This window comes from Seriola aureovittata, chromosome 4, assembly GCF_021018895.1.
Source record: "Seriola aureovittata isolate HTS-2021-v1 ecotype China chromosome 4, ASM2101889v1, whole genome shotgun sequence".
Lineage (NCBI taxonomy): Eukaryota > Metazoa > Chordata > Actinopteri > Carangiformes > Carangidae > Seriola > Seriola aureovittata.
In genome coordinates, this window is record NC_079367.1 from 26,379,659 (window position 1) to 26,385,826 (window position 6,168).

Below are 6,168 nucleotides of genomic sequence, written 5' to 3' on the forward strand. Positions count from 1 at the left end.
CATTCTCACATTCTAGGAAAGTGGTCTCAAACGTTTGGACTCTAGTGTATATTAGATCAACATATATTGACAAGCTTTGGGCTATATACTGTATATATTTTTGTAAAGTCTACAATATAAGCATACATACATAAACATACATAATTGTACATGAAATTGTTCCCATTTCTAATAGGTTTCATATATATAATTTTCACATAAATATTTTTATTTTATATGCACACATATTTCACATTTCACTATATGTGTATATATTACATTTGTGTATGGGTTAATACAAAATATTTAGTGGTAAATTAAGAGTAAAGAGAGGAACCAGGGAGGCTGTTATGGTGACAGCTGTATTGTACATGTGAGTGAGTGTGTTTGTGTCCAAAGGTTCAAGTACCCAGATCACACAGTGTTAACCGGAGTGAGTTGATAGTAAACGAGAACTCTCTCTCACCTCTCTAAACAACATCATACCCCTGACCTGGAGTTTTGTTGAGTGACCTGCAACAGGAGCCTGCTGTTCCGTGAAGACACCTCCTCTCTGTTTCCATAAATAAGAGGCTCCACCTGGATCAGACAGACAATATGTTGTATATTTTCTGCATACTATTGGGAGATGGGGAAAAAACTTTCACCTACAGTCAAAAGTCAAAAAGAAATAAATCTAGGGAAAGCCAGCAGTTTCAAACTAACTGTTGAATAGCAGCTGAAATATGATTTTATTCAGAAGTGGTGTAGTGAGCTGCAGAGAGTGTGTGTTGAATTTAAACATGACTTTAAATTAGCTCTAGTGTTATGGACATTTCAGGGTTAGAAACATCAAACCATAGAAGATGTAACAGCTTGGATAAGAATCAGATACTGCTACTTTTGAAATTGCAACCGTCTGGGATCAGAGTATCACATTTTCCTTTAATGTAAGAATACAAGTATCAACTTTAATCTCAACCTCCCATCTACATCTCTACATCAATGCCTCATCGACTTTCATTACAGTTGTATCAGTTACATATAAATTAGACGTCCTCTTGAAGGATGTTTATACTGATCAGGGTCTAATGTCAATAAAAATGTTTATGAATATAGATTTGTAATTTTCTCATCTTGTTTTTTTTTAACATAACGTGATAACAACATGCAAACAGAAGCATATATGTATTCAGTACATAAATTATTAATGGCTTTATTATATCATGTAGACAGGTGGTGCATTGAGCTCAGTGTTCCTGCACTTCTGTTGATTTATGTACATGAGATTCTTCAATACATAATTCAAATATTTTTTATTTGTATTTATGTTGTTTCTCTGTGGGCCTTTTCCCCACTCTGCCATCCTTCTGCAGTCGTTTCTATTCACATGATCCAGCGGTGGATCATGTGAATAGAAACCATGAGGAGTTCTCACACACACACACACATACACACTGTACTCTCTGACCTTCTACAGAAGTCACCGAGATCTCTTTGTACAGCAGCCCATGGACCAGAATGCATTGCAACATGTTGCATTTTAAGCTGTTTTCTCTTCATTGCGCTCTCCATCCACACGCATTAAAATTGAACAAATGTCGGCAGGTCCTCTGGGGATGGCTGAAAGGCATTTTGGAAAATATCAGTAATCAAGGACTCAAACAGAGGAAGATTATGGTCAATTACAAATTCATCCCAAACAGTGAGTGCATTATACACAGACCTACTGTGTAGATGATGTGATGATATGTCGGAGTAGGAGACGATGGGGGGGGGTTAAATGCAAGAGGGAGGATTCCAGTGTTTATCCAGTGTCAGGTTACGCTGGTGTTGTGGTCATGATGGCCTGATGTTGACTGTCAATACCTCTTAGTGTGAAGATGAGGAGCTGGAAGAGGAGGGAGCCACTATAGAGTCTCACAACACCAACGTCACAGACGCTCAGGAGGTTCTGTAGACGGACTGATCCTTTAAGACACTGCAGCACAACCTCAACAGGATGTAAAACAGCTTCAGGCACTCAGTTCTCGTGTCACGTTCAAGTGCATTTCATATTGATCCGCGTTGGTGTGTACAGACTGATCACAAAGCAAACGTTAGCAAGTGCACACAGAGTCAATGGAGAGACACAAGAGGACACAAATGAAGAGAATTTGCCTTCGTCGAGGTGAAAACTTCCACATGAGCTGAAAATGTTTCAGCTCGTGTAAAAAAAAAAAAAAAAAAAAAGTTCTAACAAACTAAAACATCATTAATGGAAATTTATTGTGGGCAAATAATTTTACACATCGTGTAGGAGCCATGTATGATTTCAGAGAGGAATGTATTTGTAGGTTTGTGATGGTTTATATTTTGGTGTTGTTATTCATTAGTCTTTGTGATATATCAGTTATTAATGTCATTTATTATTGCACGATTGAGAGCTGGATCACATGGACACTGGTGGCGACATTCGTAGTTGATACAAGCACCTGTCCACCTGTGTGTGTATTTGGCAGTGAATTTTTCTTTGGAAATGTGAGACAAAGCAAACCAGACCCGACCTCGGCCTTTCAGCGACTTTCAGCCTGTTTCATGAAGTCACTACAGAGCATATTGATGAATTATTTTTTTAATTATTCATTCATTCATGGGGTATATTCTGTATAATTTCTCATAAAAAATATTTACGTCACATTGTCTTATTATTGTCCAGTATAGACTTCTGTAGCTTCATAGCTTTTCCATTCCAAATAAACAAGAATTTGTCTCGGGCGCTTCTGGGAGTTTTACAGGACGCAGGGACAACATGGACATCACAAGGACAAAAGGACTTCCCATACAGTACAAGGGAAGAGCATGAGACATACGATACCCTAAACTTTAACACAATAAACATCGACCTTTAGGACAAGGGTGACGCAGAGGACACGGAGGAGGAGGAGGAGGAGGAGGAGGCAGTGCGAAGGCCTCCTACAGGACACTAACACTTCTCAGAGGTGGAAGATAACCATGTTACCAGTGTGTTGGCATTTAGAAGGTAATTGTACTGAGTCTTAAATCTCTCCTGAAGGGCAGGGTCACGCACAGCGCAGGGAGTAACCGGGAATAATGGAGCCAGGAGCAGACACTCTTCAAAGTGTTAAAAACCTGTGTTAATGATTTTTTTATTGATATCATCAGTCACTTTGTCCTCCTTGTTGTTGTTTTTTATTCGTACTACTCTGTGCAGCAGGTATAATGAGCTTTATCTGTCCTTATCTTGGCAGGAGATTTCACGGCAACATCAGCTGATCACAGTTAAAGCCACATTTATCCTCCCATGTTTCCTTTAGCTTCGTTCTCAAGGTACATGACTGATAAATGATGTAATTTAATCATGGGTAAATCAGAAAGAGAGGTGACTTCAAGTTTAGGTGCAGAGTACATTTACTCATCGAGAGGATACTTGCAATTTATATATAGTATATTGAGTTTGATCAATCTTATACCGGCTGTTCAAAGACAAATCTTGTGCTTTTTACTGAACTATATTTATCTGACAGGTTCTCTGTCATTATAGAGTTACTACTAGCTACAATCACAACACTGTGATTTCTTGCAGATTTGCAGGCAGTTGGAGATATTAAGCGCATTTCCATTGACCTGCTTAATGCGCATTTTGAAACTGCAAACTTAAAAACGAGTAATGGAAACAAGTGAATTTAGGAAAAACTGTAAAATGTCACCAAAAAAAAAAAATGAGATGAGAACTGATGGCTGGACGTCAATTTTAAGCGGCAGTGTGTTCCAGGATTCAGTGAGTGTCAGTGTGTTAATATACGACTGTCTGGCAAAGCAGGGATGAACTTAGATTTATTGACAGCGAACTGGCAGTTCTCCAAACCAGCAGAGGCAGTTTGTGTTGCTGAAGATCATGTTGGTTTGGTTAGTTTCCCAATCACACCAACAACCTTTGGTTTTTTAGAGCAGTGGTTCTCTAATGTTTTCAAATCATGGATCCAAAAGTGACACAAATTAGAACGACAGACCCCCATAAGATTTTTGCTTGTTTGAAACCCATGAACAATATAGTCAAACATTCTATTACTGTGTTTCTTATGGATGGAATTATAATGGGAATAAATTATTTTCCTTCTTTCTTTTTTTCACCCACTTTGACACTCACTGTTTTCTGCATCATCATCATCAGCAGCAGTATCATCATCATCAGTAGCAGCAGCAGCAGCAGCAGCAGCAGCAGCAGCAACATCATCATCATCATCATCATCATCATCATCATCATCATCATCATCAGCAGCAGCAGCATCATCATCATCATCATCAGCAGCAGCAGCAGCATCATCATCATCATCATCATCAGCAGCAGCAGCAGCAGCATCATCATCATCATCATCAGCAGCAGCAGCAGCAGCAGCAGCAGCATCATCATCATCATCATCAGCAGCAGCAGCGCGTTCCACTGTCTCCTCACCTTTCATACAATTGATGATTGATGGGAGATTTCTTGTAAACAAATGTTTAAACACATTCCTGTCAGAGACCAAACAGCTTCAGCACTGGAGACAAGCACACCATCTGGAACTGTTTCTAGGCTTGCATCCAGCCATGATGCTCCCTCAGACAATCAAATACAACATTAAATATATCATCGTCTGAGGGGAGTTTTTTTTTCCACAGAAAATACACTGATATAAGCTTATTACAATTCATGATCTGGACAGTTTCTTTTTCCCAGAAGACGAATCAGAAAAACTGAATTATTGGCCTCTGTTGGGTCGCTGCGTGTAGTTTGACTGCATGCAGTGACCCTGCAGTTTGAAACCAGATTATTTTCATTGATATGACCTTTGAAAGCATCTTAATATATTTTGAAATACATCTAGATGACAGAGAGAATATTTAACATCTTGATAATTCAATGATTATCAAAATAGTTGATTGATTTTCTGCCAGTTAACTCAATCACTCAGCAGCCAGTGAGGGCTGAGGGCTGGAGACTTTTATTTTGACAGTACTGTAGATGGTGATAATGTTTTGGAGTGGATGCGATTTAGCTGGAGATGAAAGATCAATCAGCATTTTGTGCCAAACACTGAAGAGCGGGACTTTAGCTTGGCACCGCGGTGAGGTGGATTTAATGCAAATCAGTCAAGACGTGGGCTGTAATTTATTGATTTTCAATGAAGGAGAGCAGTCTGCTCTCGTTAGCATTGTCTTCACCGAGACAACAGGAGGATGGAGTAAACCTCACATTAGAGAAGATTAATGCAGTTTCTCTCTGCTGGGACCAACAGAGTAACAGTATATTCGGTGTAAACCTGCTCAGTGGAAGGGGGGGGCTGGGGGGGGGGGGCTGGACTGATGGGGAGATAAAGCAGCAGAAATGAAGATGAATAAATGCCAGTCGTGCTAATTTCAAATGATCATCCAATGAGACAATTTTTTTGTAACTTATATTGTGTCTGTGAAGTTTTCACAGTTTCCATTCCTGTTTTGTCTGATGGGAAAAACTTCAGAAAGAAATAACACAGCTGATTGTGATTTTTTTTCCGATGGGAGACGAGTCATGAGAACAGAAAACAGTCAGAGTTGTTCTCAGAGACACTTAATCAAATAACACAGGATGGAAGGTTCTGACAGTCTGGGGTCTCAACCACAAAATGTCCAACCCTGAGGCACACACACACACACGTGCGCACACACACACACACACACACACACACAGACACACCATAGCGATGGTTATTGCTATTCCCGTGAGGCTCACTCACTGACATAACGCATTCCCTCGTCCCATCCCCTCCTCTGAACCATCATAACTGAATGCCGAACCTCTACCCCAGCCTCCTAACCTGAACCTGACCCTGACCCCAACGCCAAGTCCCAACCCTCAAAAACAGGGGTCTCCACCCGCAGGGTTCTCATCATGTCCCCACTGGAGTAATAACCCTGCTGTAGGCTTGGTCCCTCAGTACTGACAACACAAACTTTGCAGTGGAGTGTGTGGAGGCTTTCTTCTCTTGACACACATGAGATAAATATGTTTGTGTGTATATCCTGTATCTCTGCTTTGTTTTTGTTTTTTTGTGCTGCACAGTCTGCTGCCCACCATTTTCACTTCTCATGAAGACATTAAAGCCTCCTCCACAGCGCTGCAGACGAACCCTGTGACACCTAGTTTGTGTTTAGAGCTTCTACATGTTCTTATTTCATCCATTTTTTAGT